Genomic DNA, 23,113 nt, shown 5'->3' on the forward strand with positions numbered 1-23,113 from the left:
AACTATTGTCAAAATGAGCAATTCTTGCATGGACACGAACCTAAATCCCTATATTTAGGCACAACCAATAAGAAGAGAGAGAATTTAAATTTATTTAAAATTTAATTTCGTTTTTAATTGCCAACATGGAGGGTGGTTGTGATAATGGAGGAGAGAGATAATTTTAATTTTATTATTTAATTAATAAAAAATGTGATTGGTTGTGTGTAAATCCAGGTGTTATAGCTGTGTCCATCTAAGTATTTTCCTGTCAAAATACTACAATTACTAGTGTGTATACCCGTGCGAGGCACGGGTTTAAATTGTATTAGTTAAAACAATTTTGTCTATTACATATAACAATTATATATATAACAAAATAAAATAGAGATATGTAAGTTTTAAATTTTGTTGTATTTTCTATAAGTTATAAAAAATACAATTCAAATAATATAATTGAGAGTTATTATTTTATAAATTAGACAAAACAAAGAAAGTAACAAAATAATAGAATTAATTTATTTATGAAGTCATTCAGTAATTAAAAATTAAAATTGTTGGGCTTAGGCCCATCCTTATATAAAAAAATTTTAAAATTAAAATAATATAATAGCTTAACCAATAAAATTTAGTATTTTCAAAAAAGATAATATATAAGTTTTGGAAATTGACCATATTATTTATCTAATAGTGTAAAAGTGAGGCTTCACCATAACTTCTAGATTGATTGAAGCACACAAATCAAACTTCTGTATAAGCTAAGCTCTTCACTTTATTCAAAACAAATATATAAGTCTCTTTACTTCAACTATAAAATCCTTCAATCAAGTTGGTTTAGTAACACAACAATTATATGCGAAACAAATACATTAAAATCAGTTGAGTTGCGGACCTCTTATCCAGGAGGACTAATATGATATAGACAGAAATTATGAAACAATAAAGAAGTAGCCTCTGGACAACTCATACGGGTGAAATATCATTCAACAATGGCCTTCAAATATAGTTACGACTAAACACAATCAAGTTTATTCTACCTTGGTGTCACAGTAGAAACATCGATGCATGTTTGAGCCTAAAACATACCATAGGTGTACAAATATAATTAAAACTTACATTATGTATAATTGAATATGTGGGTTGTTTAAAATTATTTATGGGAAATTTTGAAATTAAAACTATTTGAGCAAACCAAAAAAATTAAGTAATTTGACAATCATAACTAATAACATAAAAATAACATCAACCTTCCAGTTTTTTACAACCTTCTCATATAAGTTCATAATAAGTTAATGGTATAAAAGTCATCAATTTAAGGTTTAAGAATTAATATGTGCTCTATAATAAGTTCTAAAGAGAATATTAAAATTTATTATGTAAATTGATTAAGCCACAAAATAAGAAAAGACATTGAACGATCATTAAGTTTTAGGAGGTAATAAGGCTTAGAATAACTAAAAAAATACAATGGAGAAAAAAGTCTCTTAACTTTCTGCTGAGCTTAAAGAGAAACATGCCAAAAAAATAAGGCTTAGAATAACTAAAAAAATACAATGGAGAAAAAAGTCTCTTAACTTTCTGCTGAGCTTAAAGAGAAACATGCCAAAAAAAATGTTTGTATAAGGCTATCACAATGGTAATAGAAACTAAAAGAGAAATTTTGATAATTTGATGAAGAACTTAGATACAGCAAACTAAGAATCGAATAGACTATTAATTCCAAGAGAAAATTTATTCCAAGACACATTTCAATCACCAATGTAATACACTGTTAGTAATGATTGATAGGTTTGTATGTTCTACTAATAATAAAGACCAATGTTTACACTTGTTTTTGTCAAACAATATTGATCATGGTTGTAACACTGCTTTGAACTCGTCTAAGAAGATTGCAAATGTGAATGTGAGTGAAATCATCATTTTTCTTTATCCCATGAGTAGTTCAGCTTTTAATTCTTAACACACACTCTTTCCATTGTTGAAATATTATCAAAAGTCAGAACATACTGTATCTAATCTCTAAGGCTTCAAGCAACAATGATGTTAAAATGATCATGGCTGTCAGCGGCGCCGGAAAAAAAATCTCAATTAGTCAAAAGCTGGAAAAAGAGAAAATATAAGTATCTTGATGCTGTCAATTTTCATTCTCAATCAAATAAAGAAAATATGACTATGGGAATCCCACTTACATGTAATGACAAAATGTCGTCGCTTGAATCACGGAGAAAAGCCATTAACAATACTTATTTAACTGAAAGGGATTTATTCTTGGTTGCTTGGCTTTGAAAAAGCAATATAGAGAAGTTCGTAAAGTAATGAAGTTAACAGATGAGTCAAGACCAATGCATAACAAAGTTAACCGACCATACAAACATACAAAGTAATAATTCTAGAGGTTGCCTTACTTTAGAAACATCAATGAAAGATGAGTTTTCAACTCCACTTGTCAATTTCTATTCTAAAACAATACCTAAGGCATCACCACTTGCAAGATCTTATATGAACTTATTAACCTAAACAGAAAATTTACTCTAACATCCGTAAGGTATACTCAAGGTACGACATGTTCAAAAATAATCAGGAATCCCATTAGCAATAAGCCTGTGAGATGGAGGATACTTGTATACCCAAATCCAGTAATGTGGCATACAACCCCAAAGAAAACGTTTTCAAAATTTGAGGAGCATTGCTGAAAACTATTGAAAAGCTTACAAATACGCTGAAACAGAATAAGGTAAGTTTCATCCACCATTTTTAGTAAAATAAAACTTAGAGAATACTACTTGTGTTCCTCGTGCTTTAGGCGACTTCTCGCCAAAGAACCAATGAAGCCCACACCAGCAACTGGGGATCCTAATCAACAGGTAAAATGCATACGACATAAGAGTCTGTTTTGATAAATAACTTAATGAAGCACTTAAGGATATAAGCTAATCATATAAGTGCTTGTGTTTAAGCTAACCAACTAAGATGGGTTAAGATGGGTTATTATATGGAAAAGAGTAATAAATGGGGAAAAGTTGGATGAGAATATATAATGCAAGGAGAAGGAAATCTCACCAAAATACTTGACCATAAATACAGCAAACCAAATAAACCACCATTCTTCTCCAAGGTTATGTACGAACTGTTTTCCAATTAACCGTTTAGGATTCATCCTGACACTTCCTTTCCCAAAGCTCCCACATCAAACATGAACAGGATAAACTCGTGAGCATCCTCTTGACAACCGTAATGGAAGAACTCAACGAAGACAAGTAAACATGTTTGGATTTTTGAAGGAGCGTTAGATGTGAGATCCACACGGAGTAACCGAGCAATTTAATTCTCGAGTATGCAGAATGGAAACGAAGAACCAGAAGAATCACCTGCAAAAGATGAAAATCAGGTAAGGTCATAAAAATTCTGAAAACTTCAGAATCTACTGCAAACTTCTACTCGATAATCCATCGCTTCTTTTCGCAAGTGAACGAAGTAGAGGATGAAGAAGCAGAAAGGGTGAGGATCAGAATGAGGTGAATGAACTTGTGCGATGTGGGAGGAGGTGAAGAGAGACGTTGGGGTTTCGGTGGTTCGTCGATGATGAGAGTGAGGATCGGTATGTTGTACACCATATATATAAATATAAATTGGGAAAAGAAATAGCATTGATGAGAAGGGATTGGGAGAAGAGAAATTAGATTGGGAGAAGAGAATAAAATGGTTTAAATTTATGGGTAGAAGAAAAAAAAAAGACATTGGAATGTGAATGGGTATAAGAAAATAAAAGGATAACGTTGGAATGTGAATAGGTATAAGAAAAAAAAAGATATCTGAGGAAGAGGAAAGGTAGGACGGTTGAAATCTCCAATGATCCAAGCAGATAAAATTTGGGAAGTCGTAGCCCACAACAAACAAATCCTTAGTTTATTATTTTTCTTTTAATTTAATTAATAAAATAATTACAATTATATTAATGAAAGTTTCCTTTTATAGCATAAGTAAAAATATAAGAATGCATGAGAGAGTGCCAAGTGGCAAACTTGCCAAAGAACTCATCTTGCTTTATTATATTTTATGATATTGTTTTGACATTTAATGCAGGTGATGTGGCATCACCAAACTTATTGTTGTATTATATATATTTTTTATTTTTATTTTACTCATAAGTATGACAGCAAGCTCTCCAATCTACTCATTGAAGTACCTTTTTAAAACACACAACTTTCAATCTACTCACTCTTTCAACTTACCGAAACTCATTGAATACCTTTTTGAAAATATACAACTTCCAATCTACTCACCCTTTCAACTTACAACAAACTCATTGAATACCTTTTTGAAAAAACACAACTTCTAATCTACTCTCCCTTTCAACTTTCGACATTGAAGCACCTATAAATATGACACGCACTAAGCTCTCCTCAAATCTTAAACTATTCTTTCAATATTGAGTAAGCGATGGTGTTTCTTTGTTTTGTTTCTCACTATGTGTTTGAAGAAATGTATACATGAAAGGAAAATAAACTTAAATGCTAATTTCTATGTACTAATTGAAGTTCTGATCTAAACATGCATGTGAAATATTTGAATAGTTTAGCTTCAAAGTATTGTGGTGTGTTTGAGTCTTACGGTTTGTTGTTTGACATATGTATGCAAAGGCTATTCCTAAAAAAATTGGAATTGATGAATGTTTCTGGGCTCACCCGAGAAAATGTTGCTAGCCACCTGCAAGTATCATATGCGACTGTGATGATGATGAATCAGGGAGCTTGAAAATATCCTGCATTGAATAGCCTCATTGGTCAGACATGGAACAAGAATAGATTTGACATTGTTGTTATCATATGCCAGTGATGTCCATGTACGTGAAGAAGTTGTGTTAGCACTGCGCACTGGTGTGGCTATCACACTTTGAACAGAATTACAATTACAGTCAACAGTTATTATTATCCTAAATATTAGCTTTTTTGACAATGAAATTCATGCTATATTCTCATGTGAGCTTGTGTGTATTTTCAGTATTGTGAATGTTGAATTACAATGAGAATCACAACAGTTTTGCCTTTAATAATTTATGTGTTTTATTTATAAATAGTTTATGTGATTAATTGCATGTGAGCTTTTGTATATTTTTCAGTATTTGTTTATGTTCATCATCATCGTCATCAATTTTCAATAATGTTAATTTTGGCTTTTTGTATAAAGTTGATTCATCAGCAATTCCAATTTAAAGATTATGTTTCCCATTCTAATGCAATAATCTATTTTACTTTTCAAAAGAATTGGGATTAAAAACAATTTATTCTGATGTGAGTTTGGGAAAAGTGTATTCTTCTTTTTGTTGTTATTTGTTGTGAATTTTTTTGAGTTTAGTTTAATTGGTTTTGGAATTTTTGTTGGTATAGGGAGAGGTTATTCATGAATCGAATAGTGGAAATGAAAGTTATTCATTGATGATGGTGAAGATAGTGGGAATGATGCACCGAAGATGATGATGATAATTGAAGCCCCTTCTACATGGTTGGAAATAGTTTCAATATTGTTTGAAACTTTTAGATTTACGTATTCAAAGACAATTGGAAAATGGCCCATTGGAGAATTATCATTTGGTATCATCTTTCTTCCTGAGAAATGGTAATTACAAATGGTGGATACTTTAATTATGGGAGAATGTACACTACCTGTATATTTAATAAAAATATGAAACTATATAGGAAAGTTTTTATAAACAATGTCCATAAAATTTACTTTACTAATTATAATTAGTGTGCTTTATAATTACAAGATATAATTATAGAATAAATTTATTGAAATGTTTGTATACGTATTAGTGGATTTCTCTATTTTATCATTCATCAATTATTTTTTAAAACTTTATACTCATAATAAATAAGAATTAATTATTAGTTAATAAAATTTAATTTAATAAATACAAAAACTATGATTAAAGAGTGAATCAGTGACATAACTTTGTATGAAATTTGCTACTATTATTTTCAATCATTTTAATATTAAATAATATAATTCTAACTTAATATGTCTCAATCAAATATTTTAGTATTCAATAAAAAATAATATATATCCTAATGAATACAAAGATTTACTATGTTAACTATAGTATAAATTAAAAAATAATATATATCCTAATGAATACAAAGATTAACTATATTAACTAAAATGTCAAAATTATTTAACTTTATTTATATACTTTATTTTCTATGTGGAACTAAAACATTAGCACTAAATTAAAAAGAATGCTTATGTATTGTATTTTTATTTGTTTTGCAATTTAACTTTTATTAAAAATATATATATTTTTATTTATTTAATTTTGATTAAAACATATTTAATAGTTTAGTTTTTCAAAAGTATTTTATCAGAAAGATACTTCATTGTAATGTCAAGTAACTCTATTTTGAAGCATGACCGAAGTATTTTTTAAACATAGAGTTAATATTCAGATATTAGTTAAATGATTTAAAAAAATTATTGATAAAATAAATATTGATAAAAATATTTTCACTAATATTTAAAAAAGTCAAATTATTCTTTAAAATTTTAATAAATTTTATTGTAAAGATCGTTCTTAAATATATATATTATTAAATTTATAATTATATAAATGTGATTTTAATTTTATTTTTATTTTTAAGACATATTTAATCAATTTTATTTATTTATTATCACAAAAATATTAATTAACGGGAAAAATACTAAGTTACAAATATTTTTATAAACGAGAATAAATTACAAATATTTTTATAAACAGAAAAAAAAGTCTAATGTTGATACAATTGATTTTATAAACGAGAATAAGTTACATATACTTTTATTAATGGGAAAAATGTTACCGTTGATACAATTGATTTTATAAACGGGAATAGGTTACAAATATTTTTATAAACAGGAAAACCTCTAATGTTGATACAATTATTTTTTTAAACGGAAATAAGTTACAAATATATTTATAAACGGAAAAAGGTATATTCTTATACAAATACTTTTATAAACGGGAATAAGTTACAAATATATTTATAAACGCGAAAAAGTTTATAGTTGATACAATTGATTTTACAAACAGGAATAAGTTCCAAATATTTTTATAAACAGGAAAAAAATATATTGTTGATACAATTAATTTTATGAACGAGAATAAGTTACAAATTTTTTATAAATGGTAAAACTTATATCATTTATACAATTATTTTTTTTAAACGGAAATAAGTTACAAATATTTTTTATAAACAGGAAAAAGTCTAATGTTCATACAAATATTTTTATAAATGGGAATAAGTTACAAATATTTTTATAAACGAAAAAAAATCTACAGTTGATAGAATTAATTTTATAAACGGGAACAAGTTACAAATAGTTTTTATAAAGGGAAAAAGTCTATTGTTGATACAAATATTTTTATAGACGGGAATAAGTCACAAACATTTTTATAATAAAATAAAGTCTATTGTTGATACATTTATTTTTATAAACGGAAAGTTGGAACTGTCGGGGCTTAGGTAATCCGAGTGCAGTTCCGAATTTAAAATACCTCATCCGAAGATATAAACCGGATGTTATTTTTCTGTATGAGACAATAAGCAATTCTAATAAAATTGAGGAGTTACGGTATCTTTTGCATTATGATTGTTGTTTTACGGTTGATAGAGTAGGTCGGGGAGGCGGGATGGCGGTTTTTTGGCAAAACTCTTCTAAGTGTGAAATTCAGAATTACTCAAGCAACCATATTCACATTGTTGTTCATGATAGTAGTAGAGGAAATTGGAGATTGACAGGTTTTTATGGACACCCGGAAAACTCGAACAGGAAATTATCATGGAATCTTATTCGGAATCTCTCGCAATGCTCAAATTTACCTTGGTGTATTTTAGGAGATTTTAACGATATTCTCTCAGCTGACGAAAAGAAAGGTAGAGTGGAGAGACCAAATTGGTTGATTAGCGGTTTCAGACAAGCTATCCAAGATGCCGGTTTGGTAGATATTCACATGGAAGGACATGCTTTCACTTGGTTTAAGAGCCTTGGTTCTGACAGGGCAGTAGAAGAGAAACTTGATAGAATCATGGCAAATGGAGCTTGGATGTCCTTGTTCCAGTAAGCTAATGCACAGTGTCTTTCAGCGACCTCATCGGATCATTATCCGATTTTTCTCTGGTGTGATAAATTGGTGATGCCAAGTCGACCCCAGCAAGGTTTCCGTTTTGAAAATGCTTGGTTACTTGAACCTGGCTTTGACGACCTTGTGCGTAATCAATGGATCAGCCTGGACAGTATGTCTATTTTGGACAAACTGGAACAAAATGGCAATATGCTGAAGCAGTGGAGTACTTCAAATTATTACAAGGTCAGAAAGGAAATTGAATCTATTCACAGGAAGATCGAACACACTCGAAAAAATGTCGGGCAGCATAATATTAATTATTTCACAGCTTTAAAAAGACGCATGAACTCACTCTTAGCTAAAGAAGATACCTATTGGAAACAAAGAGCATAAGCACATTGGTATAAGGACGGCGATCTTAATACTCGTTTCTTCCATATTGCCGCTACTTCTCGGAAGAAGATTAATACAATTAAATCCCTCACTAACAGTAGCGGGGAAACAAAAACTGCGACAGAAGATTTATGCTCTATAGCTCACGATTATTTTTCCGATCTTTTTCAGATGAGACCAAGTTCTCGCGACAAAGTGCTCCAAGTTCTTAGTTCTACCATAACAGAAGACGACAATGGAATGCTGACAGCCCCATTTCTTATAGAGGAATTAAAAGAGGCCATCTTTTCTATGCAAGCCGATAAAAGCCCCGGTCCCGATGGTTATAACCCAGGTTTCTACCAACACTTTTGGGATATTTGTGGGACCGATATCCTTACTGCAAGTGTGTCGTGGTTAGATATTGGTGCCTTCCCTAAAAGTATCAACATGACTAATGTTACTCTTATTCCTAAAGGGGATGTGCAAACCTCGCTTATAGATTGGAGACCGATAGCGCTTTGTAATGTGGTGTACAAAATTATTGCAAAAGTCCTCGCCAACCGACTGAAAAGAGTATTACATAAATGCATTTCTGAAAACCAGTCAGCTTTTGTTCCTGGGAGATCCATCCTAGATAATGCTATGGCGGCAATTGAAGTGGTGCATCACATGAAGGCAAAAACGAAGGGTAAAGTGGGTGACATTGCTTTAAAACTTGACATCAGTAAAGCTTATGATAGAATTGATTGGAATTACTTAAGGGAGGTTCTTGTTACTATGGGATTCAGCCAAAGATGGGTTAAGTGGATTATGTTATGTGTGGAAACAGTTGATTACTCTGTGAACTTGAATGGCAATAAGGTTGGTCCAATTATACCGGGCAGAGGCTTGAGACAAGGAGACCCCCTATCCCCGTACCTTTTCATCATTTGTTCTGAAGGTCTTACTGCTCTGATTAAGAAGGCTGAAGCTAGAGGAGATATTCATGGTTCAAAAATATGTAAAAATGCCCCGACTATATCTCATTTACTTTTTGCAGATGATTGTTTTTTGTTCTTCAAAGCTGTCCAGAAAGAAGCGGACGAGATTAAAAATATCCTAATCACTTACGAAGAGGCTTCAGGTCAATCTATCAACTTGCAAAAATCTGAACTTTTCTGTAGCAGAAATGTTCCTACGGATGTCAAAAACATGCTGGCTGATTCTTTAGGGGTTCAATAAGTGCTAGGGACGGGTAAGTATCTTGGTGTTCCATCCATGATCGGAAGAAGTAGGAAAGCAACTTTCAAGTTCATAAAAGACAGAGTTTGGAAAAAGATCAATACCTGGAGCAGCAGAAGTCTCTCCCAAGCAGGTAGAGAAACACTTATCAAATCTGTTTTACAGGCTATCCCTTCGTACATCATGAGCATATTTCTTTTACCGGCAGCGTTAAATGATGAGATAGAGAAGATGATGAATTCTTTCTGGTGGGGTCATAATCGGATTAGAGGTAAAGGTTTGAACTGGTTATCTTGGGATAAATTATCGATGACTAAAAGTGATGGAGGTATGGGTTTCAAAAACCTCAGCGCTTTCAACTATGCTATGCTAGGTAAACAAGCTTGGAACCTTATGACAAAACCCGACAACCTTGTTACTAGACTGTTCAAAGCAAGATATTTTCCCCACAGCAATTTTATGGATTCTAGTATTGGTCATAACCCTAGTTATGTTTGGAGGAGCATATGGAGTTCCAAATTTGTGGTTAGAGGAGGGTGTAAATGGAGTATTGGGACGGGAGAAAATATTCCTGCTTGGGGGCATAATTGGTTACATGATGGCACCTCCTTATGTAATCCGTGGCCGAATAATCCGGAGATATCCAGGCTGAAAGTGGCGGACTTAATGAGTCCGTATTCCAAATCTTGGCTCCCTGATTTGATTTTTCCTTTAGTTGGGAGAGGCGCCGCAGATAAAGTTCTCAAAACACCGTTATTTGAAGCTGTCCATTCGGATAATCTCATATGGAAGTTTGATGGTAACGGTAATTACTCCGTGAGAAGTGCGTACCGCTATTGTGTTAATGATGTTATTGACACTTCTCATCTCAGAGCTGAAGGTAATTGGAATTTGATTTGGAACTTAAAAATTCCGCCAAGAGTAAAATTTTTTTTATGGCGGTTGTGCAGAAACTCTATCCCTACCAGAGGGCGTCTTCATGACAAAGGTATTGATTGCCCGACTACCTGTGGTATCTGTGGGATCGCAGAAGAATCTAACCATCATCTATTCTTCCATTGTCCTAAAAGCGTTGAATGCTGGGAAAATGTGGGTTTATGGCCGAAGTTACATCACTCCCATATTTCACAGGTACCTGTTGCTTCGATTGTACTCCTTTTTGCAGGTTGCTAACATAAAGGATCAAGCCACTTTTTCTACTATTCTTTGGAGTCTATGGAAATGTAGAAATAATCTGGTATGGAACCATATAGAAGATACTAAAGATGATATTTGTAATCGAGCCATGCACTTATTACTCGGGTGGAGAAACGCGCAGCAACCCAATTCTTCTTATAATTCCCATATCCGCCCCTCCGTTGATCTTACTTGGAGCAAACCGTCGGCTGATCGTATCAAATGCAACGTTGATGCTTCTTTTTCTAATAATAAAGTGGGCATAGGTGCTTGCATTAGGGACGATAAAGGCTTTTTTGTAGGAGCCAGGACAGAATGGTTCTCTCCTGTCACTGAAGTTGCTGTGGGAGAAGCAATGGGGCTGCTATCAGCTATTAAATGGGTTCATTCACTTGGTTATGATAATGTGGATTTTGAGATGGATGCTAAAAGTGTTGTGGATAATGTGTATAGATCTCATCCTAATAATACGGATTGTGGTGCTATTACTCTCGAGTGCAAACGGTCTCTAGCATTGTCATTTAGGAACTCTCATGTTAAGTTCATTAGGAGACAAGCAAATGAAGTTGCTCATGTCTTGGCTAGGGCGGCTACATCTTTCGCTAGTTTTCAGGTTTTCAATGATGTACCAACATGTATACATTCTCTTATTATTAATGAAATGAAGTAATTGCCTTTTCCTCTAAAAAAAAGTTACAAATATTTATAAACGCTTATATTGTATCAAATAAATGTATTGTTGTTATTGTATCAAATAAATGTATTGTTGTTACAAATATTTAGAAAATACTACTTGAATCAATACATAAAAGTTGATACATATTATTAGTTTATATTTGTGATTTTGTGAATGTTTATAATCTATAAAATAAATTTCAAAGCTGAAAAATGAGATATGACTATGTGTAATATCAATTCATACGGAACCCGTGCGATAGCACGGGTATCTTACTAGTATATAATTATAATTATATAATAAGCGATTATTAAAATCAATTGTCATAATTTTATAACTGTTATCTTCAAAACCAATGTTATAATTAGTTGTGATTTAATTTTTTATAAATAATTTTTTTCAATATATTTTTTTAATTTTTAGGAAAAATCCTTTTGTTTTAAAAACGTGTTTTCTGTTTTTGCAAAAAAAAACTTTTATTTTTTTAAGGAAAAAAACATCTTTTTAAAAAAAAACATATTTCTTGTTTTTTGAATTTTTTATTTCCAAAAAAAATTAATTTTTTTGGAACATGTTTTTCTCCTAAAAGTAAAAAATTATATTTTCTAAAAAAATATAACTTTTTTTTTTATTTTTAGAAAATAAATTTTTAACAAAAAACTTAAAACTATTAAAAAAACGTTTTTTTTTCTAAATTAAAAAAAAAACAATTTAAGATATATATTTTTTAAAATAAACTAATTTAATTTTTATTTTGAATAAGGATGTCCAAAAATATATGAATTTAGTTGAAATCATATTAATAAACTTAATCATAAGTTATTGATCTCTAACACAATTCGAGTGTCTAGTACCATTCATTCAAAATAATTAGGCACTTTCAAATGAATGCTCTAATTAATTTAAATTCACTGATTGAGTTAGATCTAGATAAATGATTTTGAAGTATGGTGAGTGGACTATTGAACTCCTAATATTGATAGTGATATTCACAAACACTTGGTTGCTCAAGTTAATAAGTAAGTTAAGAAGAACTAAGTTAATAAGTCTTTAATAGATATTTCAAAGAGGTCAAAATTATGAGTGGAGTTAATAAAAATAAAAGTTAAAATAAATACACAAGAGAAATAATAAAATCCAAAAGAATAAAAGTTCACATTAATAAAAATCAATTTCTGCTAGTTACTTTTGTGGGAAAAAAGCTTTAACATATATTAAGATAAAATAGAGAAAAAATTTCACTGTCTAATCCCTTAGAAACCCATTGTCCAGGAGTAATTTTTACTGATATCAATTCAAAATTTCTAATAATATATCTCAATGTTTTATATCCAATTAACATCTGCAAATTATAAATTGCTTTTTGAAATATTCAAAATTACAGGTTTTGCAATATGATCTTACTGATAATCATTTTAGAGGGTACAAATGGGAAACAACCTACCCCAAAATATTGAAGACTTGACCATAAGAAAATCCAATTGTAACGGTGTGGGAATGTAAATGCACATAATCATACAAAACTGTAATTTTACGCACACAACATGAAATAGATTATGCACAACTATAAATGCGGTATGTACAATGCAATTATAGAGAAACGCGCACAGACCAAAAATGCATAAATCACAAATGCATTAAGCCAGTACCGTGAGTTATGTAGTAAACCAAAAACATTTAATCACGCAGAAGTGCAAAATCACATAAACCAGAAAAATCATGCAACAACAGAAACAGAAATCAAAACGCAGGCACACAGCAGAAAAATGAATTAAGATTGCAAAATGTGAACCCTTTGAACAACTCAGCATGAACAATCAACACACAGAAGCCTTTTAACCGCTCAAATTTTTGACAAAATATTAAATATCACGATGATTCCAGTAGTTTATGTCTTTACATTGAAAAAAATTTAAATTTGTGTTCTTTATGCAGGCAGCATCAAACACACAGTTGGGATCCCGCGAGAAAACAAAAAATATCTATGAGCCATCATTTCACCGGCCTATATACCTTCACTACACAAGTCAAAATGAAAAAAAAAATTATAAGTACAATTATGATATAAGAGTTTTATAAAATTTTTTCACTGAAAGTAATTATAACCAAAGACATAAAAGGATGCATACAAAAACAAAATTACTAAACCAAAAATTGTCTCTTCAAAAAATTGAATGCACGTCTAACCTTAATCAATCTATGATGTAAACCTTTGTTGAAGGAGAATTTTGGAGCAAAATTTCCACTAGTAAATCAGGTATGAATGAAGATTGTTTCTTTTTCATTTTAAGCGACTTCAACTTACACAAGGAAGACAGATGAATCTTGAATAATTCAGGACCTAAAGAAAGAACCTGAGCAAACAAGGTGAGTTAGTGTGATATTAAAACAAGTAAAATCTTTTACAAAATTTATAAATACAATAGAAAAATACATATGCCATAAAGTACTTGAAGAGTTGGTGAAGAAACTGTTATTGACTTAACATTAACAAGCTCAACCAGACAATTGAGTAGAAACAACGAACATTTTGTAGAGTCTAACATCAAGCTTAGATCAATGTCAATGTGTTTAATAGAAGACAAATTGTTTTTGCTCCCATAGAGTATGTGAAAGGGAGAACCAATAAAAGAAAAAATACAAAGATTTGGAGTAGATAACTCAATTTCACAACAAGCATCGAGAGGATTATCACGGGTGACTATAGTTAAACGGACAAGTGAGGTACTTAATATGCAAAGGTTTTGTAGGTGAAAATAATCAATGTTCAAAGTATTCAACTTATGTAATGTCGAAAAAGGCTCAACACGACCATCATCGCCAACAGGAAAGGCAAACACATGCAGATGCAATTCAGTTAATGATGGAAAATTCAAAGAATAAGGAAATATTTCTCTGATAGAATAAAAGTTAGGGTGAAGAAGTTTAAGAGATGTCAAAGTCTGAGATGAAAATAACGCCTGAGTAAAAAGTTGAATGTTACATGACACATAGATGTCTAAGTGTTGGACATTATGTGAAATGCCATAATTAATGACCTTTTTGAGTAGGCGAGGCTGGATTCCACCATCACGGTAACAAGTGAGAGTATGTAGTGCTGTTGAATTATCTCGATGAGACAAAATCTGAGTTACTAATGGAGTGAAATCCTTGAAATACTTAAAGTTGAAGGAGTTTAATCAAAGAGTGGGAAGAATCTTCGAAAGATGGTTCCATCTTGGGGGACAGAATGCAAGTTTGAATTGCATGTTCAGAAAGTAAAAAGGATAGAATGAGAAGAAGAATGCAATCTGGTAAATCACTTAATCTGTCTTTGCTCTCTAGCCTTTCTCTCTTCATTCTGACGAACAATTTAATAAGAAAAATGGGAAATAAAAACAAGAACTTTGAGGTGTTATTAAGAAAACTGATAATTATCTTGGAAATAAAATTGATTGGAGAAATAAGTCTACATATGATGAATGGTGAAATAGGATTTCAAAGAACGCAATTGTGATAGTCACCTTTCGCCGCTCCTTTTCACCGTCCGAGAGTGCTAATGGGATTTTCCAGTGTTTCTTTGTGTTGGTGTGCAGCAAGAGGGACTTATTTATTTAAGTAGTAAATTTCAAATTTTATATTAAACATTATATGTTTCAAATATTCTTTTTTAAAATAAAAAAGCATGTGTTAGATTAATTGGTGTCTATGTATGAGTCATATACATGTGTCAGTATCATTGACGTTTATCTATATTTATTAAATGCATGAATCAATTGGTTTGACGCCAATGTGTATTCATTTTTATTTTATTTGTTATATGCATGCGTCAGTTGGTCTGATGCTAAAAGACAATTTTGAAAGTACGGGCCAATTAGTCTAACGTATACTCTTTGTTTAATTTTTTTTGTTTAAAATATGTGTAGTTTAGTATATACTGTAGTTGTTGAGAAAGATAGTTATTTTAAAATTTATGCTGTGAAATATGATTATTTTAGAAAAGAATTATGGAAATCGTTTGTCAAAGAAGGTATTTGACAAAATAATAATTACAAAAGTAAATTATATTCTTTTCTTCCATATTATACTATTTATATCTCTTGGATTAAAATATACATTCTTCTTCTCTTATATATAAAATATATTATATTTAGTAGTTTAATAATATTTAATAAATTTAATAATATTTTAAAAATTTGCATATTAATTAACAATTTAATCATCACGATGTCATACATATATGCAATATAATGGAGTAAACAAAATATGGATAGATGGAACAAAATTAGACTCCTTTATTACCTCAGTAGTGATATAAGGAGATGAGGGATGTGGGGGAAGATAATTAAAGGTGAGGTCAAGGGTATGAGGAGGTTTGGGAGAAGTGGCTTGTTGAGTGGAAAGGTAGGGAGATTGTGTTTCAAAGAAAATGGTGTTCCTAGAAACAAAGATTTGTTTGGATTGGAGATTAAATAGAATATGACCCTTAACTCCTAGTTTCAAAACTAGATGTAAACATTTGCGAGGCCTAGGGTCAAGTTCCGATCTATTATGTCTAGTGGTGGAGGTTAAGGCTAAGCATTCGAAAACTTTGTTATTTCTTTAAGATTCTATGATTGGCGTTAATTTTAGTAAAACAAATTAGACAATAACATGTTAGATAGATTGTTTCAACATGTAGAAATATAAGCTAAACATTATATTGAACAAGATGTTCTACCAACTGCAACTGGTATAACATATCAAACAAGATGTCCTATGCAGGATCATCCGACATCGTGACTGAGTGATAAGACGGGCTTTTGGATTCTGTAAGTTATTAAAAATGCAGAAAATTTGGAGAATATTATGCAATCCAATCTGGCACCAAGTTTGAGCATAAGAGATTTTATCAGTTTTGAAGATTTTCATAGTTTCTAAATATGGAGAATATTTAGGAAATTAATTATTAAAGACCTATTTTTATGGAGAATATGTTGTAGATATTTAGAAGTCTTCATGATCTGTTTTGAAGCCCAAATCCAGTTTAGATGTGTGCTTTAAATAGAAGACTGCAAATCTAATAGGATTTCATAGAACGCAATTATAGTAAGCTAAGAAGAACAACGTTAATAAGTCTTTAAAAGATATTTCAAAGAAGTCAAAATTATGAGTGAAGTTAATAAAAATAAAAGTTAAAATAAATACACAAGAGAAATAATATAATCCAAATGAATAAAAGTTCACATTAATAGAAATCAATTTCTGCGAGTTACTTGTGTGGGAAAAAAGCTTTAACATATATTAAGATAAAATATAGGAAATTTTTCATTGTCTAATCCCTTAGAAACCCATTGTCTAGGAGTAATTTTTACTGATATCAATTCAAAATTTCTAATAATATATCTCAAAGTTTTATATCCATTTAACATCTGCAAATTATAAATTGCTTTTTGAAATATTCAAAATTACAGGTTTTGCAATATGATCTTACTAATAATAAATTTAGAGGGTACAAATAGGAAACAACCTACCCCAAAATATTGAAGACTTGACCATAAGAAAATACAATTGTAACAGTGTGGGAATGTACTTGCACATAATCATACAAAATTGTAATTTTACGCACACGACATGAAATAGATTATGCACAACTAGAAATGCGGTGTGCACAATGCAATTATAGAAAAACGCGCACAGACACCAAAAATGCATAAATCACAAATGAATTAAATCAGCACCGTGAGTTATGTAGTAAACCAGAAACATTTAATCACGCAGAAGTGAAAAATCACATAAACCAGAAAAATCATACAACAGCAGAAACATAAATCAAAACGCATGCACGCAGCAGAAAAATTGAAAAACAAGAACACAAGAATTGATTTCAGAATTCAGTTTTTAAAGGGAGAGAACAACTCATTCATTGTCAATCATAAAATATGAATTAAGATTACAAAATGAGAACCCTTTGAACAACTCAGCATGAACAATCAACACACACAACCTTTTAACCGCTCAAATTTTTGACAAAATATTAAACATCACGATGACTCCAGTAGTTTATGTCTTTACATTGGAAAGAAATTTAAATTTGTGTTCTTTATGCAGGCAGCATCAAACACAGTTGGGATCCCGCGAGAAAACAAAAAAGATCTATGAGTCATCATTTCACCGGCCTATATACCTGCACTACACAAGTCAAAATGAACAAAAAAATTATAAGTACAATTATGATATAAGAGTTTTATAATTTTTTTCACTGAAAGTAATTATAACCAAAGACATAAAAGGATCCATACAAAAACAAAATTACTAAACCAAAAATTGTCTCTTCAAAACATTGAATGCACGTCTAACCTTCATCAAACTATGATGTCAACCTTTGTTGAAGGAGAATTTTGGAGCTAATATTCCACTAGTAAATCAGGTTTGAATGAAGATTGTTTCTTTTTTCTCTTTAAGCGACTTCAACTTACACAAGGAAGGAAGATGAATCTTGAATAAGTCGGGAACTAAAGAAAGACTTTGAGCAAAAAGGGTGAGTTAGTGTGAGATTAAAAAAAGTAAAATCTTTTACAAAATTTATAAATACAATAGGAAAATACATATGCCATAAAGTACCTGAAGAGTTGGTGAAGAAACTGTTATTAACTTAACATTAACAAGCTCAACCAGAATTTGGGTAGAAACAATGAACATTTTGTAGATTCTAACATCAAGCTTAGATAAATGTCTATGTGTTTAATAGAAGACAAATTTATTTTGCTCCCATAGAGTTTGTGAAAAGGTGAACCAATAAAAGAAAAAATACAAAGATTTGGAGTAGATAACTCAATTTCACAACAAGCATCGAGGGGATTATCACAGGTGACTATAGTTAAACGGACAAGTGAGGTACTCAATATGCACAGGTGTTTTAGGTGACAATCATCAATGATCAAAGTATTCAACTTATGTAATGTCGAAAAAGGCTCAACACGACCATCATCGCCAACAGGAAAGGCAAACACATGCAGATGCAATTTAGTTAATGATGGCAAATTCAGAGAATAAGGATATAGTTCTCTGACAGAATAAAAGTTAGGGTGAAGAAGTTTAAGAGAAATCAGAGGGTGAGATGAAAATAACGTCCGAGGAAAATGTTGAATATTACATGAGACATAGATGTCTTAGTGTTGGACATTATGTAAAATGCCATAATTAATGGCCCTTTTGAGTAGGCGAGGCTAGACTCTACCATCACGGTAAAAACTGAGAGTATGTAGTGCGGTTGAATTATCTCGAAGAGACAAAATCTGAGTTACTAATGGAGTGAAATCCTTGAAATACTTAAAGTTGAAGGAGTTTAATTGAAGAGTGGGAAGAATCTTCCAAAGATGGTTCCATCTTGGGGGACATAATGCAGGTTTGACTTGCACGTTCGGAAGGTAAAATGGATAGAATGAGAAGAAGAATGCAATCTGGTAAATCACTTAACCTGTCTTTGCTCTCTAGCCTTTCTCTCTTCATTCTGACGAACAATTCTATAAGAAAAATGGGAAATAAAAACAAGAACTTTGAGGTGTTATTAAGCATACTAATAATTATCTTGAAAATGAAATTGAATAGAGAAATAAGAATACATATGATGAATGGTGAAATAGGATTTCAAAGAACGCAATCGTGATATTCACCTTTCGCTGTTGCTTTTCACCGTCCGAGAGTGCTAATGGGATTTTCCAGTGTTTCTTTGTGTTGGTTGGCGGCAAGAGGGACTTATTTATTTAAGTAGTAATTTTCAAATTTTATATTGAACTTTCAATGTTTCAAATATTCTTTTTTTTTAATAAAAAAGCACATGTTAGATTAAATGGTGTCTATGCATGAGTTATATGCATGTGTCTGTTTCAATGACGTTTATCTATATTTATTATATGCATGAATCAATTGGTTTGACGCCAATGTGTAATTATTTTTTTTATTTGCTATATGCATGCGTCAGTTGGTCTCATGCTAAAAGACAGTTTTGAAAGTACGCGCCAATTAGTCTAAGTATACTCTTTGTTTAATTTTTTTGTTTAAAATATGAGTAGTTTAGTATATAATGTAGTTGTTGAGAAAGATTGTTATTTTAAAATTTAAGTTGTGAAATATGATTATTTTAGAAAAGACTTATGGAAATCGTTTGTCAAAGAAGGTATTTGACAAAATAATAATTACAAAAGTAAATTATATTCTTTTCTTCCATATTATACTATTTATATCTTTTGTATTAAAATATACATTCTTCTTCTCTTATTTATAAAATATATTATATTAAGTAGTTTAATAAAATTTAATAATATTTAAAAAATTTGCATTTTAATTAACAATTTAATCATCACGATGTCATACATATATGCAATATAATGGAGTAAATAGAATATGGATAGATGGAACAAAATTGGACTCCTTTATTACCTCATTATTGATATAAGGAGATGAGGGATGTGGGGGAAGATAACTAAAGGTGATGTCAAGGGTATGAGGAGGTTTGAGAGTAGTGACTTGTTGAGTGGAAAGGTAGGGAAATTGCGTTTCAATGATAATGGTGTTCCTGAAACAAAGACTTGTTTGGATTGGATATTAAATAGGATATGACCAATAACTCCTGGTTTCAAAACTAAATGTAAACATTTGTGAGGCCTAGGATCAAGTTTCGATCTATTATGTCTAGGGGTGGAGATTAAGGATAAGCATTCGAAAACTTTGTTAATTCTCTATGTTTCTTTGAGGGAAATTAATTTTAGTAAAAAAAATTAGACAACAACATGTTAGATAGATTGTTTTAACATGTAGAATATATATGCTAAACATTATATTGAACAAGATGTTCTACCAATTGTAACTGGTATAACATATCAAATAAGACGTCCTATGCAGGATCATTTGACATCGTGACTGAGTAATAAGCTGGGCATTTGGATTCTGCTTAAGTTATTATAAATGCAGAAAATTTGGAGATATTATGCAATCCAATCTGGCGCCAAGTTTGAGCATAAAAGATTTTATCTATTTTGAAGATTTTCATAGTTTCTAAATATGGAGAATATTTAGGAAACTAATTATTAAAGACCTATTTTTTTGGAGAAGATGTTGTAGATATTTAGCAGTCTTCATGATGTGTTTTGAAGCCCAAATCTAGTTTAGATGTGTGTTTTAATTAGAAGACTACAAATCTAATAGGATTTCATAGAACGCAATTATAGTAAGCTAAGAAGAACTAAGTTAATAAGTATTTAATAGATATTTCAAAGAGGTCAAAATTATGAGCGGAGTTAATAAAAATAAAAGTTAAAATAAATACACAAGAGAAATAATAAAATCCAAATGAATAAAAGTTCGCATTAATAGAAATCAATTTCTGCAAGTTACTTGTGTCGGAAAAAAGCTTTAACATATATTAAGATAAAATAGAGGAAAATTTTCATTGTCTTATCCCTTAGAAACCCATTGTCCTGGAGTAACTTTTACTGATATCAATTCAAAATTTCTAATAATATATCTCAAAGTTTTATGTCCATTTCACATCTGCAAATTATAAATTGCTTTTTGAAATATTCATAATCATTGGTTTCGCAATATGATCTTACTAATAATCAATTTAGAGGGTACAAATGGGAAACAACCTACCCCAACATATTGAAGACTTGACTATAAGAAAATACAATTGTAATAGTGTGGGAATGTACTTTCACATAATCATACAAAACTGTAATTTTACTCACATGACATGAAATAGATTAGCCCAACTAGAAATGCGGTGTACACAATGCAATTATAGAGAAACGCGCACAGACCAAAAATGCATAAATCACAAATGAATTGAACCAGTACCGTTAGTTATGTAGTAAACCAGAAACATTTAATCACACAGAAGTGCAAAATCACATAAACCAGAAAAATCATGCAACATCAGAAACATAAATCAAAACACAGGCACGCAGCAGAAAAATTGAAAGACAAGAACACAAGAATTGATTACGAAATTCGGTCTTCAAAGGGAGAGAGCAACTCATTCATTGTCAATCATAAAATATGAATTAAGAATACAAAATGAGAACCTTTTGAACAACTCAGCATGAACAATCAACACACAAAAGCCTTTTAACCGCTCAAATTTTTGACAAAATATTAAACATCACGATGACTCGAGTAGTTTATGTCTTTACATTAAAAAGAAATTTAAATTTGTGTTCTTTATGCAGGAAGCATAAAACACACAGTTGAAATCCCGCGAGAAAACAAAAAAAATCTATGAGTCGTCATTTCACTGGCCTATATACCTTCACTACACAAGTCAAAATGAACATAAAAATTATAAGTACAATTCTGATATAAGAGTTTTATAATTTTTTCACTGAAAGTAATTATAACCAAAGACATAAAAGGATGCATACAAAAACAAAATTACTAAACCAAAAATTATCTCTTCAAAAAATTGAATGCACGTCTAACCTTAATCAATCTATGATGTCAACCTTTGTTGAAGGAGAATTTTGGAGCAAAAATTCCAATAGTAAATCAGGTACGAATGAAGATTGTTTCTTTTTCACTTTAAGCGACTTCAACTTAGACAAGGAAGGAAGATGAATCTTGAATAAGTCAGGAACTAAAGAAAGAACCTGAGCAAACATGGTGAGTTAGTGTGGGATTAAAACAAGTAAAATATTTTACAAAATTTATAAATACACTAGAAAAATACATAAGCCATAAAGTACCTGAAGAGTTGGTGAAGAAACTGTTATTGACTTAACAGTAACAAGCTCAACCAGACAGTTGAGTAGAAACAACAAACATTTTGTAGAGTATAACATCAAGCATAGATCAATGTCTATGTGTTTAACAGAAGGCAAATTGCTTTTTCTCCCATAGAGTTTGTGAAAAGGAGAACCAATAAAAGAAAAAAATACAAATATTTGGAGTAGATAACTCAATTTCATAACAAGCATCGGGAGTATTATCACGGGTGACTATAGTTAAAGGGACAAGTGAGGTACTCAATATGAAGAGGTTTTGTATGGGACAATCATCAATGATCAAAGTATTCAACTTATGTAATGTCGAAAAAGGCTCAACACGACCATTATCGCCAACAGGAAAGGAAAACGCATGCAGATGCAATTCAGTTAATGATGGCAAATTCAGAGAATAAGGAAATAGTTCTCTGATAACATAAAAGTTAGGGTAAATAAGTTTAAGAGATGTCAAAGTGTGAGATGAAATAATGTCTGAGGAAAATGTTGAATGTTACATGAGACATAGATGTCTAACCGTTGGACATTATGTGAAATGCCATAATTAATGACCCTTTTGAGTAGGCGAGGCTGGACTCCACCATCACGGTAAAAAGTGAGAGTATGTAGTGCGGTTGAATTATCTCGAAGAGACAAAATCTGAGTTTTTAATGGAGTGAAATCCGTGAAATACTTAAAGTTGAAGGAGTTTAATCGAAGAGTGGGAAGAATCTTCCAAAGATGATTCCATCTTGGGGACAAAATGCATGTTTGAACTGCACGTTCGGAAGGTAAAATGGATATAATGAGAAGAAGAATGCAATCTGGTAAATCACTTAACCTGTCTTTGCTCTCTAGCCTTTCTCTCTTCAT

General features: G+C 31.0%; 1 long non-coding RNA gene and 2 pseudogenes across 1 annotated transcript; all 3 read right to left on the bottom strand.

The window, feature by feature from the left end:
• Positions 1-1,672: 1,672 nt before the first annotated feature.
• Positions 1,673-3,782, bottom strand: LOC131618483 (uncharacterized). Its single transcript, XR_009288863.1, has 3 exons — positions 3,040-3,782; positions 2,169-2,832; positions 1,673-2,078 (listed from the first exon to the last, which is right to left on the bottom strand). It is a non-coding gene; the product is annotated as an uncharacterized LOC131618483 (long non-coding RNA).
• A 9,935-nt stretch (positions 3,783-13,717) lies between these two features.
• LOC131620043 (putative F-box/FBD/LRR-repeat protein At4g13965) lies at positions 13,718-14,864 on the bottom strand (annotated as a pseudogene).
• Positions 14,865-21,967: 7,103 nt separating this feature from the next.
• LOC131618609 (F-box/FBD/LRR-repeat protein At3g26920-like) lies at positions 21,968-23,113 on the bottom strand (annotated as a pseudogene).

The sequence above is a fragment of the Vicia villosa genome, linkage group LG7 (genome assembly GCF_029867415.1).
Source record: "Vicia villosa cultivar HV-30 ecotype Madison, WI linkage group LG7, Vvil1.0, whole genome shotgun sequence".
Lineage (NCBI taxonomy): Eukaryota > Viridiplantae > Streptophyta > Magnoliopsida > Fabales > Fabaceae > Vicia > Vicia villosa.